General features: G+C 41.0%; 1 pseudogene; it reads right to left on the bottom strand.

The window, feature by feature from the left end:
• Window positions 1-6,872: 6,872 nt before the first annotated feature.
• On the bottom strand, window positions 6,873-12,753 carry LOC122749971 (annotated as a pseudogene).
• Between the last annotated feature and the right edge of the window lie 999 nt (window positions 12,754-13,752).

Here is a 13,752-nt window from a genome sequence, read left to right as displayed (position 1 = left end):
AAAAGGTGACTGTATTTCCCATTCCTCCCCTCCCCATCTGCTAGTGCTTTCCCTTCTAATGTTAACTTTCTTTTATTCTGTACATATATATCTATTTTAATTATATGTCACCTCCTCAAAAAGTAAGCCCCCTTATATCAGAGTGCTTTCTGTCTTAGGAAGGGGGGAGGGAAGGGAGGAAGGGAGAAAAAATTGGAACTCAAAATCTTATAAAAACAAATGTTGAAAACTATCTTTACATGTAACAGGAAAAAATAACATACTGTTAAGATTAAAAAAAGAAAAAGGAAAGGAAAACCAAAAAAACAGCATTTAGAAATTAAAAAAACTAAATTAATTAAACATCTCAAATTTTGAGCTGTAAAAAAAAGTAAACTCCTTGAGGGTAGACATTATTTTTGCTTTTTATTTGTATTCCCAGTGTTTACAACATTGATCGATTCATTGATTGTATTGTGCCCTGGGTCTTACTTACTCTTACTTACTCTTAGCCTCAGCTCTGAGCAAAATTCCAGTAACAGTCTTTTGTCCTGCCTAATGTTGTAACAGCCCTATTTCCATTCCACTCTCAATTCAGGGGCTTCTTGGACTCTATATTTATGAAGTGAGAAAAAGGAAGTTGCTGCTGAGAGGGGAGTTCTCCTTTTCCAACTCTTTTCCAGACTTGAACTATGTGAGGGGTCTGAAAATCCTGCCCCATGATAAATGGTTGAAAAATGAAGTATGTTGAGCCTGCAGAAGGACTTGTAGAAATTAGGAGATGGGGAAGAAGCAGTGAAGAAAAAAACTTAGCTCCAGCTCTCCAAATATCTGAAGTCCCATCACAGGAATCATTTAAAATTGGAAAAGGCCTCAAAGGCAATTAAGCCCCACACCCCCTCTCATTTTGCAAATGAAGAAACTGAGGCATAGAGGTTAGGTGATGTGCTCAGTGTCACAAAACTATTAAGTGTATAAACCTGAATCCAATTCCTTCTACCTCTAAAGTCAATCAAACTCAAATAGAAATGGAGTCATATTGACTTAGAAAGGCACAAATGAACATCATCTATGTTTTGTTGTATTTTTACTGATTTTATTAAACATTTTCCAATTACATTTTAATTTGCTTTGGCCTACACCCTCCTGGGTTTGATACCTTTTCATTTAGACCTTCAGGTAGAAGACAGAGTAAACTAGACTAGCTCTATGCTGTTCCAGAGAATCAGATGAAGTTACACAGGCAATTTTGGGTCAAGAACAGAAATAATTTTCTAATGAACAGAGCTATGCAGTGGTGGAATGAGCCACCTACCAAGACAACAAACTCCCCCAATTGCCCCTTGTCAAGGATACTACTGAATGCATCCCTCACTGATAAAAACTGAAATATATGCAGAACATTAAGGTTTCTACAGCACTTTACATTTATTGTCTCATTCAAGCCTCTATACTGGTCTCCCTGACTTCAGTCTCTTCCATCTGCAACCTATTCTTTATGTAGCTGCCACATTAGTGTTCCTAAAACACAGATCTGATCATTTCTCTAAAATTTAGGGTCTTAGAGAGCTGCCTGGGGGTGCAGAGAGGTTAAATGATTGGCTCAGGATCACACAGCCTTTATGTGTCAGAGGTGGGACACGAATCCTGTTCTTTCTAGCTCCAAGGCCAGAGCTTTCAACTACACCAAGCTGCTTTCAAGGTAACATCCCATAAATGTGCTTTGCTGAATCAACAGAATCTTTAGATAAGTCCTTAATTCGGACCTCTCTTTTGTGCTTTTAACTTGTAGTATGGCTATGTGCCTGTATCTTGTATCTGTTCATTCCATTGTAAGTTATTTGAGGACACTATCATTTTCATCTTTGTCTTACAATACAATATCTTACCTACAATACCTTGCACACAGAAGAGGCTTAACAAATGTTCATCACATTGAAAAATTAGAGTGCCTTTTTCTGATTCTGATAGTATACTTGTCATATGTCATCATATGACCTATTATCTAAAGCTGTCTCAGATTCTGGGGCTCCTCCAACGTCTTAGAAACAAATCAGCAGGGAAAAGACGCAAGTACAGAGGAAAAGTAAAGTATACTATAGATTCCAACCAAGTTAATGGCAAGTTACTCAGGCTTTAAGTGAAATGCCAAGTGTTTTCAGCTGAAGTAGGAAGTGACTTAATCATGGTTCTCAGTGAGGCTGTTTTCATTCTTTCCCATGGAATGCAGCTGAATGGCATTCCATGTCCTTTTTAAAACCAGGAAATATTCTCCACCCCCAGTGCTGTTATAGAGCCAGGGAAACACTGAGGCCCCTCAAAAGGCAACCAGCCCTTGAGAGGGTGAGATGTGATGAATCCCTTCTTTCCTTGGGATGCTGACCAGCTTTTTTCTCTATCTCCACAAAGAACTAAATAAAAGGAAGCAAACTTAAGGTGGAGATGAGAAATTATTTCTTGGATGTGAGATTGATTAAATAGTAGAATAGACTACCCAAGGAACTATTGAATTACTCTCCCCAAAATCCTCAACTCCACCTTTAATGTCTCCCCTCTTCACCCATGTTTTTTTTTTTAAAAGGTGAAGGGGGGAAGTATTGACACCCATATCTTGAATAGTTTGGATATTGGCTTAGATGGCAGCAGAAAGATCTCTTGGATAACATTAGTATTCTTTTCATATTGTGATTCAATAGTTCACAGGATTAAGGGATAAAATAGATTTTTTTTTAAGATGGAAGGGATTATTATTTTTCAGATAAGAAAACTGAGATATAGACAGGTTAAATTACTTGACTGAGGTTTTACAGCTGGTAGTGTCTGAGATGGTATTAAGCCATGATCTACCTTACTTCAAGTCGTGTTCTATCCACTGTACCACTTATCTTCAAAAATCACTTTGTGGGAAGAAACTTTGATATTTGGATGATTTCTTTATGGGGAAAAACATGAAGAAAAATGAGTTTAAACTATTTTAGCAAAGATCTATTTTTGATCAAGTAACAGATACAGCAGATCTATGATCCACTTTCCAACTCATACATTTGACGTTGTCTCTCAAAGAAAAATACAATCATAGATACTACGATGGATTGGTTTGTCTTCATTTAATGTCTGAATGCTGTTACACTATATTTTTGAGGTTCTGTAAAAAGCTCCTTTTTATTCTCTTCTCTTTAAGAAGAATTCAGAGATCTCTAGTTAGCTAAAACATTGTGGATAGACCCAGGGGATCTATATTTTTTGGGATCTATATTCCCCAGAAACTTGTGTTCTTATTTCACAGCTTTCAAGATGCATATTTTAATTTAGTTTTTTAAAGTTTTTAAATAGTATTTAATTTTTCCCCTCAATTATATGTCAAGACAATTTTAACTTTTTTTTTTGCAGGGCAATGAGGGTTAAGTGACTTGCCCAGGGTCACATAGCTAGTAAGTGTTAAGTCTCTGAGGCTGTATTTAAACTCAGGTCCTCCTGACTCCAGGGCTGATGCTCTATCCACTGTACCACATAGCTGCTTCAACATTCATTTTTACAATATTTTGAATTCCAAATTTTTCTCCTTTCCTCTCTCCCCTTCCCTCTTCCTAAAATTGTAGGTAATTTGATATAGGTTATACGTGTACAATTATGTAAAACATATTTCCATATTACTCATAGTTGTGAAAGAAGAAAAGGATCAAAAAGAAACAAAAACCATGAAAAATGACTGTTTTGCCCTCTGGTTCCAGGCTATCAGCACAGTTTTCCTTGATAATTTCTTCTAAGATGCTGTCCAGATCCTCCTTTTGATTTTGACTTTCAAGTGGTCCAGTGATTCTAATATTGTCTTTCATGGATCTATTTTCTGGGTCAGTTGTTTTTCTAATGAGATATTTTGCATTTTCTTCTATGTTTTCATTCTTTTGAATTTGTTTGATTCTTGATGTTTCATAGTCATAGCTTCCACTTGCCTAATTCTAACTTTTAAGGAGTTGTTTTTTCAGTTGGCTTTTGTATTTCTCTTTCCATTTGCCCAATTCTACTTTTTAAGCAATTATTTTCTTTTTCTAAGCTATTGGCTATTTTTTCATAATTATCTTGGATCACTCTCATTTCTTTCCTCAATTTTCTTCTACCTCTTTTATATGATTTTAATCTCCTTCTTGAGCTCTTTCATGAATTCTTTCTGGGCTTGAGAACACTCCCCATTTTTCTATGGGGTTTTGCCCATAGGTGTTTTGACATTGGTGTCTTCTTCTGAGTTTGTGTCTTGATCTTCCCTGCTACCATAATAACTTTCTATGGTCAGATTCTTTTTTGTTGTTGTTTTCCCTTTATTTTAAATTTGAGCTCTGCTCCCAGGGTGAAAGGGGCACTGTCTAAGGCATTTTGTGTCAGGGGCTACAGGCCTGACTGTTTACCTGGTGCTACACTGATGTTGCCCTGAGGCCCATGGGGGACCTTCAAGTCTGATGCTGCACTGAGAAGGTGGGGATGGCTGATGCTGCTGGAGGCTGTAGGGGTCTGACAGTTTACCTGGTGCTGACTTGGGATCCTAGTGCTGGTATCTGGCTTATGCTGAAGCCAGTGGGGTATTTCTGCATTTCCTAGAGGCTACCCTAAAGCATGTGGAGGGAGTCAGGTGTTGGTGGCTGCCTGTTTGCTTAGATACCTGTGGGGTTAGCATCTACCTGTTTCCTGGGGCTGATGCATGAGTTGGTTCTCAGATCTGGAGTGTGCCCATTCCTCTGGCTATGCTGAGGCACATGGTGGTTCCTGCTGTTGGTGTTTGCCTGCTCTTCCATAATGACTGCCCAGCAATATTTCTGCTGTCATTTGTAATGCATATTAACCAAAAACTTTGCAATCAATCAAGTATTTAGCTAGCATGAAATCTTCTAGAGCATTGTCTCAAAGTTCTGCCCCACTGCTTATACAAACATGACCAGATCACTCCCCAAACCACTATCAATCAGGAAGCTGCTAGTCATCCTGATGACCTTCAACAAGAAATTACTTTTCCCTTTTTCTCTCTTTATCCACATCCTGTTCATCCTTTAAGTGGTAAGTGGCAGAGCCAGGAACCAAAACCATTCATTCTAATTTCAAGGTCAGCACTTTCTTCAGGACACTTACGGTTTCCCTCTCAAGAAAAAAGGCTTGCAGCTATATTTCTCTGTCTCCTAGTTTTCTGTTGTTTATGGCACTTTCCCCATGAATACTAGAATTTTCTCTCTCTTTCTCTCTCTCTCTCTCTCTCTCTCTCTCTCTCTCTCTCTCTCTCTCTCTTTCTCTCTCTTTGCGGGGCAGTGGCGGTTAAGTGACTTGCCCAGGGTCACAGAGCTAGTAAGTGTCAAGTGTCTGAGGCCGGATTTGAACTCAGGTACTCCTGAATCCAAGACCGGTGCTTTATCCACTGTGCCACCTAGCTGCCCCAATACTAGCGTTTTAAAAATACAAGCCATGAAAATCAAGCTCAATATTTCTATCCTGTGGTTATCAGTGTACACAGAAAAGGTGGGTATTAGAACACCATGGCATAGCTGGCTTCATGGGGATTGACTCTCATGTGATTTTGCAGAGGAAACTTGTTCCTCAAATGCAGACCTGAAATGATCATTGCTAGCCTAGAATTTCTTCCCCTTTTTCTCTGTCTCCTTAAACCCTCCCCATACTTCCAGATCTAGCTAAAATCCTGGCTCCCCCCCCCACCATTCCAACCCCAATAACCTTTTTCTTTCCTCTGAATTCTTACTGTATTCACATTTCATACTATGTAGCATGTGACCACATAATGTTTTTTTATGATCAATTATTTCCATTATCTTCCAGATTTCAAGTTCCCTAAGAGCAAGAATAAAGGGTTTTTTGGGTTTTTTTAAAATTTCTCTTGTATCTCCTGGCCTCTACTGGAGCTTTGTTTACTGTAGCACTTCATTCTGGCATGGCAGCAACTCAACATTTTCAGAGACATTGCCACTGGAGCTTATTCTACCATGCAGAAAAAGCTTCAAATACAGGCCTGGGTGTGGCCATGTATTTTTGAGGATCAGGAGTTTCAAAATTGAGAGAAGTTCATTACCAGCAAACTGACCATGAGGTAATGAGATTTTTAGACCCAGAAATACCTGAAAACCATCTCCCTAAAGTGTAAAAGTCATGATCAGTGTCAGTGTAGCCACACCAATGGAATCACACAGATCCTTGAACTGTTTTTTGTTGTCTTTCCTATATTGCCTAGTTCAGTGCTGGGTTTATAGGAAGTACTTGGGAACCACCCACTGAGTTGAATTAAATTGAATCTTTGACCCTTTTAAAAAAAGATGATGAACTTTGAAAGCTATACTCAACTTGGGCTTGCTCCTATTTTGTGGCAGAGAACATTTATTTAGGGAACATTAATAGAAGTCTTTCTCCTGGAAATAATTCATGCTTCTGATTAATTTTAACAGAATCTAAGAGAAGGGACTGATGACCAGTCTCCCTCTCTGTCTCCCTCTCCCTCTTTCTTTCCCTCTTCCTCTCTCTCTCTCTCTATGCATGTTTGTATATGTATGTGTGTATATATACACACATATACATGGAAATGTATGTATATATACACATGCACACATATACATACACATACATATTCCAACCCATGCTCAAGGAAGAGTCCCTTCTATAACATCTCCAACAAGTCTTCATCCAGCCTTTGCTTGGAGAGCTCACATGATGGGGATTCCCTACCTCCCTGAAACAGTCCATTTCATTTTTGGACAGCTCCGATAGCTAGGAAGTTTTTCCTGATATCAAGACTAAACTTGCATTTTTCAACTTGTACCAATTACTTCTTTTTTTTTTTAGCAGGCATAGTTCAGTTTATTCATTGTTTATTAAAAAACATCTTATGTGGTTGCCACAGCAGCTGCCTAGGCCCTCTGCACAGACACCCGAGCGTGAGTCTTCACAAGATGGTTGGTGAATTCCTGATAGGAAGACTTAGTAAACATAGTCTCCTTCCACAGGTCTGGGGTTAGGTAGCTGTATGTTTTGGAGATGGCACCAAAGGTAGCTTTAGCAAAGTTCCCCAGAGTGGCAGTACAGCCCCTTGCAGAAGTGTAGCAGTCATCAATTCCAGCCATCATTAGGAACTTCTTAGGCACAGGAGCTGAGACAATGCCAGTACCTCGAGGGGTGGGGATCAGGAGCACCAAAACTGATCCACAGCACCCAGTGACCTTGCAGGGCACTGTGTGAGGCTTGCCAATCTTATTCCCCCAGTAGCCACATCTGACAGGAACAATGGACAGCTTGGCCAGAATGATAACACCACGAATCACTGTGGCTACTTCCTTGGAGCACTTGACACCCAAGCCAACATGGCCATTGTAGTTGCCAATGGCCACAAAAGCCTTGAACCTGGTATGTTGTCCAGCTCTAGTCTGTTTCTGAACAGGCATGATCTTCAGAAGCTCATCCTTCAATGAAGACCCCAGGAAGAAATCTATGATCTCAGATTCCTTAATAGGAAGGGAGAAAAAAATAGATCTCCTCCAAAGACTTGATCTTCATGTCCTTGACTAGGCGGCCCAGCTTGGCGACAGGAACCTACTCCTTATCCTAAGCCTTTCCTCCTCAGGCCCCACAGCCTCGGCCTGGCCTCGACTACGGCCCCTATCTCAACCTCGGCCCCCACTACTGAAGCCACCTCGGAAGCCTCCTTGGCCTGTGACTCTGGGGCCCCCCGGGGGCCTCCAGCTCCTCCTGCAACACCAGCGTCGTCTGCCATTTGGTGTTCCTTAGAAATAGAAGGTACGGGGGCAGCTAGATGGCGCAGTGGATAAAGCACTGTCCCTGGATTCAGGAGTACCTGAGTTCAAATCCGACCTCAGACACTTGACACATACTAGCTGTGTGACCCTGGGCAAGTCACTTAACCCCCATTGCCCAGGGGGGAAAAAAAGAAATAGAAAGTACCAATTACTTCTACTTCTACCATCTGGGGCCAAGCAGAAGTCTAATCTTTCTTCCGCACATGACATCCCTTAAAATATCTAAAAATGGCTCTCACACTGCCTTGAACTCTTCTCTTCTCCAAGCTAACCATCTCCAATTAACTTCAACTTTTCAAATGCAAGAGGAGCTGGGTTCTGGTCTTGATTTTACTACAAACTAGCTGTCTCATCTTGGGCAAGTTATTTCATTTCCTGGTTCTCAGTTTCTCCATCTGTAAAATAAGAGCAAGGGAGCAATTGATCTCTAAAATGCCTTCCAGCTTCAAAAGCCTACTATCCCTTTACAAAACAAGAGTAGGGGTAAACTATTTAGTTGACACACTGCCTAATAATTTACAATTCTATTGCTCCTATTCCACATAGCTTATCTCCCCTTGTGAGGAGAGGTGGAAGAATGGAGTGGTATGTGTATGGGAGTTGTTTTAGGAGGAGAGATTACAAAAGGAAATCAAAACAAAGTAGAAAGCTATGGAAGATGATTTTTACTCATCTCAGTCAAAAAGAAGAAACAGTGTTCCATTTGATGTCAGTAACATCCACCTCAGCATTGTCTCCAGCCTATAGAAGACCCATTTCTTCTTCTGGACCCATTTCTCATTTTTGCTAAGAAAATTATAACACATTAGAAGCTTCCCTGCATTTTGCTGCTGCCAGTGAATCTACAGCATAATGGCCCTCTTCACTAACAACTTTTTCAACTAACAATAAACAAGCCTGGTGAGTAAGAAAACACTTCAGTTCTATCAAAGGAAGAGAAGTGGCTTGGCTCAGATTTCCTCTCTGAGAAGACAGAAGGAAATTCTAATCTCCTTCCCCAAGGGACTCATGCTGGGATGGACAATGCATTTGAGAAATCCATTAGGAGACTAGATTGCAAAAAGAAAAAAGGTTCAATAGACACAGTAAAGTCATAAGATCATAGATTTAGAATTTGTATCCCTAAGCAAGGACAATTGAACTAGATGACCCTGGATTTTCATCTGACCTTTGCAACACTAAACCCATCCTTCCTCTAAATGCAAGATCTTCAGGTAGGTGTGGTCCTTATTGCTATAATAGTCTTAACTGGGCTTTCACCTTTCCGGCTTTATGTCTTCCCTTCTCAGGTTTTGGGTTCAAATCCTCTTTCTGTAATATATTGTCTGTGTAACCTTGGGCAAATGACTTAACCTCTTAGTGCCCTAGGCAACTTTTTAAGACTTCCCAGCCAGGTTCTGGAGCAAAGAGTGTAGTTTTTTTTTTCTTTTTTGAGCAAACCTATGACATCATTGGTTCAGAAAGTTTCCTCTACAAAAGCAGATCTGTGGTTTATAACTTTAGAGAGTTGCTGGAGGTACTGAGAGATGTTGGGTGACTTGCCCAGGCTATCATATTCAGCATGTGTCAGAGCCAGAAATTTAACTCAGTTCTTGAAAGTGACTTCTTGAGCACAGGACCTAGAGGCAGGAAGACCTGAGTTCAATTCCAGCCTTAGATACTTACAAGGTGTGTGACCCTAGGCAAGTCACTTAACCCTGTTTACCTCAGTTTCCTCATCTGTAAAAATGAGCTACAGAAGAAAATGGCAAACCCCTCCAGTATCTTTGCCAAGAAAACCCTAAGTAGGGTCATGAAAAGTCAGACATGACAGACAAACAACTGAACAACTTCTTGAATGCAGGTCTGGTTCTCTATTAGGCCAAGCTGCCACTTAGCAAAGAGTCACACACACACAGTAATGACCCAAACGCTTTTATTTACTCAGCTGACTGACATTCTTTTTTAACATAGCAACACAGCTGCTCCTGTTGATAATATTAGATCATTCTTAGCTAGGAAAGAACCTCTCTATTTTGCTCCCCCAAACTGTTCCCTGGGAAAAGTAATTTTTCTCTGTTCTAGTACATGCTGTAACATGTTGTTAAGAGGATTGTGATATCATGGAAAGAGCACTGGAATTAATAGAAGTTAGAGACTTGGGGGTGCAGCTAGGTGGCACAGTTGATAAAGCACACAGTGGATAAAACATTCAGGAGGACCCAAGTTCAAATCTGGCCTCAGACACGACACTCACTAGCTGTGTGACCCTGGTGGGCAAGTCACTTAACCCTCATTGCCCCCCTCTCCCCCCCCCCAAAAAAAGAAGTTAGAGACTTGGATCAGTTGCAGATTAGTTGTGTGCCCTTGGGTAAGTCACTTCATTCAGTGACTAGCACAATACTTGAAACATATGAGGCACTTAATAAATGCTTGTTGACTCTTGCTTGTTGAATTTAACTTTGCAGAGTTGTTTCTTTTTCTATATATGAAATGAGGTATTTAAATTATTTTCATGGTCCCTTCCATCCCTAAAACTTTATTAAGTTACTTCCTGATCAATACTTGTTAGGCTAGCAATTGGCTTTATGATATTTTGAATTTCATCTGTCATTTGGGTAGGAGAAGGACAATATGTGATAAAGCTAAGGAGTGAGTAGCAAATTCTGTACTCTAACTTTTTCTTCCTCCTTGGAATATGGAGTAACAAGCCCAAAAGGCTAGTCTGGAATCACCAATCACAGAAACTTGGACTATGAAGGGACTTCAAAGATCATATCATATTTCCCAGGCTTAAGAAGGAAGTCTCTGAATGACATCCCCAATAACACTTGAAAACCTTCAGAGATGGAGAGCCCATGTCCTCCCAAAGCAGCCCATTTCGCAATTGGATAGTTCTCAGTCTTTAGAAGTTCTTAGCCAAATCTTCCTCTCAACAACTTCTCTCAGATTGTGCCTCGCTTGCCATTTGGACCTTATAAAAGGAAGTCCAATCCTCCTTTCACATGGTAGCCCTTCAAATACTTAAAGAAATAAATCCTTTTTCCCCCCTAGGCCATATATTTCCAATTCATTCAATCAGCCTTAGAGTTCAGAGATTCAGCCATAGGATCAAAGACTGAAAGCTAGAAGGGGACTTACAGGTCATTGAGTTCAACCCCTCATTTTCTAGATGAGGAAAGTGAAGCCCAGGGAAAGGAAATAGTTTCCTCAGGACAACACAGCTGATAAGTGACTGAGGAAGGATTTGGGCCTAGGTTTTTCAAGCTCCAGGTCTGGTATTCTAGTCATCACACCACACTCCTCCTATGGCATGATCTACAGTCCCTTCATCATCATTGGACCCCTTCCTCTAGATATGTTCTGCCTTTTCCATATGCTTTATATTTGATGGAAGCTAGATCCTCAGTTGTCTGTCATTCTTGTTGGCAAACCTCAGGACTAAGTCTTGCTGTGAACTGTTCGGGTAAAGTGTTTGCTCTGTTTGCTATACTAGAAAGAAAGGAAGAGAGGGAGGGAGGGAAAAGGAAGGGAAGGGTGCTTAGTAGGCATTATTATAATTCCCATTTTACAGATGAGGAAATTGAGGCAGATAGAGGGTAAGTAACTTGCCCAGGGTCCCACAGCTAGGAAGTATCTGAGGTAAAATGTGAACTGAGGGTTTCCTAACTCCAGCTCTAGTACTCTATCCACTGTGCCACCCAGCTGCCACCTCTTTTCTGAATTTTTTGGATAATAAATATTTGGTATTAAAAATAGCTCAAAAGAGAGTATAGTATAGCCGTGGTGTGGCAATATGGTCTTCATTCCTCTTTGGACCTTGCTCCTGAGTTACCAGACTTTCTCTGTCATGCCACAGCAGCCTCTTATCACAATGAAAGTTTTCTCACTCTGGAAGTCACTCTACCCCCTTGGCCTTCTCAACATTTGAAATATACTCCACCCCTGAAGCCCTTCCTTTTGTTGATCAGTTTCTCCCAGAAGCTCCATTTTAAGGAAAGTGCCCAGGTCAACTATGTATTCGTTCTTCTCTGGGCTCCACTCCTTATTCTCTGAACTTTCTCCACTGTACCCCTCATAGGTACCTTCTCCCTCCCACTTCAGCTTCATTGTAAGTTCCTTGAGGGGAGGTAATATATTTCTTTCTGCTTGTCTTTTTAGTCCCAGCACTTAGCACAATGCCTGCCCCAAAGTAAGTGCTTAATAAATACTTGTTGACCGACCTGAGTATTGGACTAAGAGTTGGGAAGACTTGGACTCCGATCTTGCCTCTGGTACTTATTAGTTGTCTGACTGAGGACAAGTCACATAATCTCTCTGAGTCTTAGGCAGCTCTGTAAGATTTATCTACTAAGTCATAGATGGGGTTGAAATTTGAACTGATGGAATTCCCATAGCATTAAAATCACAGGTTGCTGATGTATGGACACATATGGCTTAATGGGAAAGATGCTTAATGATATTTTGCCCACACGATTTAGTGTTCCTGTAACAGAAATAATCTGGGAGAATATTTAAAAACCCTAATTATTATGAAAAAAATTCCTATAGTTCTTACCGAGCTCATTTTAATATTGTGTTTGCTCAGTATGTTGTAGTTTTAGAAATCTTTGAATTATGTGGAATTTATATGTAGCAAGTTATATGCAGAACAGCCTGCGTCATTTGAGTTTATCTTTTTTCAATAGTCATGTTCCCACAGTGTAATTCATTTCTCTAGGACAAAATAAGGTAAATCTGAATCAAGTAAGGCTTAGATTATTTGCTTTTTTATTCTAAGAGTCAGCACAAGTCCTGAGCTCTCTCTGAAATTTGTAGATTTTTCTTATCTGCTTTGTAGGCCTTAATCAAAAGCTACTTAATTGAAGGCTCACATACTGAGAACTTACCAGCTAGAAAATGTGGACTCAAGGTTTCCTGGGGGTTGTGGGGAAGGTAACCTCTTAGGATTCTTGCTAACCTTAGATTCTGTAGAAGCTCTCCAGTAGCTGAACCCCATCGACTTTGTAGTATTAACTGCCTTAATTATATGGGATACAGTGGGCATAAGAAAGGAAGTCAATTAAACAAATGGTCCAGACCCTGAGGACACATAAATTACCATTTTAATGGTCACTTCTCTCTCATAACCATACTTAAGAGTATTGCCTGATGTATCAAACAGGAAGGAAGGAAGGAAGGAAGGGAGGGAAGGAGGGAGGAAGGGAGGGAGTAAGGAAGGAAAGAAGGGAAGGGAGGGAGGGAAGGACGGAGGGAAGGAGGGAGAGAGAGTGGGAGGGAGAGAGGGAGGGGGGAAGAAAGGAAGGAAGAAAGGAAGAAAGGGAGGGAGGGAGGGAAGGAAGGAGGGAGGAAGGGAGGGAGTAAGGAAGGAAGGGAGAGAGGCAGGGAGAGAGGGAGGGGGAGGGAGGGGGGAAGAAAGGAAGGAAGGGAGGGAAGGAAGGAGGAAGGGAGGGAGTAAGTAAGGAAGGGAGGGAAGGAGGGAGGGAGAGAGGCAGGGAGGGGGGAGGGAGGGAGGGGGGAAGGAAGGAAGGAAGGAAGGAAGGAAGGAAGGAAGGAAGGAAGGAAGGAAGGAAGGAAGGAAGGAAGGAAGGAAGGAAGGAAGGAAGGAAGGAAGGAAGGAAAGCACTTATTACGTGCTTGCTATCTTTGTTCTAGGAAATGTGCTAACCAATGAGGATTCAAACATGAGCAAAAAGACATTTCCTGCCATCAAGGAACCTCAATTTATAACAAGCTGAATTTGCCCAGTTCTCTTAATATGGAGGCATCTTTGAAGCAAGTCTAGGTTGCCTAATGTGGAGACCATTGTGTCCGCTACAACTCAGGTCGGGGCTAGCCTCCTTTGATAGCCTACTGTCTTTAAAACTGGGGGGACTGATCCATGTACTCTTATTTCCACCCCCCCCACACACTCTTTCTGCTGCTCTTTTCAGCCACTCACATCTGCTTCATCCAGAACATGAAGATCTCAATTCATCCACAATCTGGGTGTCATGAA

This window comes from Dromiciops gliroides, chromosome 1 (assembly GCF_019393635.1).
Source record: "Dromiciops gliroides isolate mDroGli1 chromosome 1, mDroGli1.pri, whole genome shotgun sequence".
NCBI classification, from domain to species: domain Eukaryota; kingdom Metazoa; phylum Chordata; class Mammalia; order Microbiotheria; family Microbiotheriidae; genus Dromiciops; species Dromiciops gliroides.
This window is presented reverse-complemented; position numbering and strand designations above follow the sequence as displayed.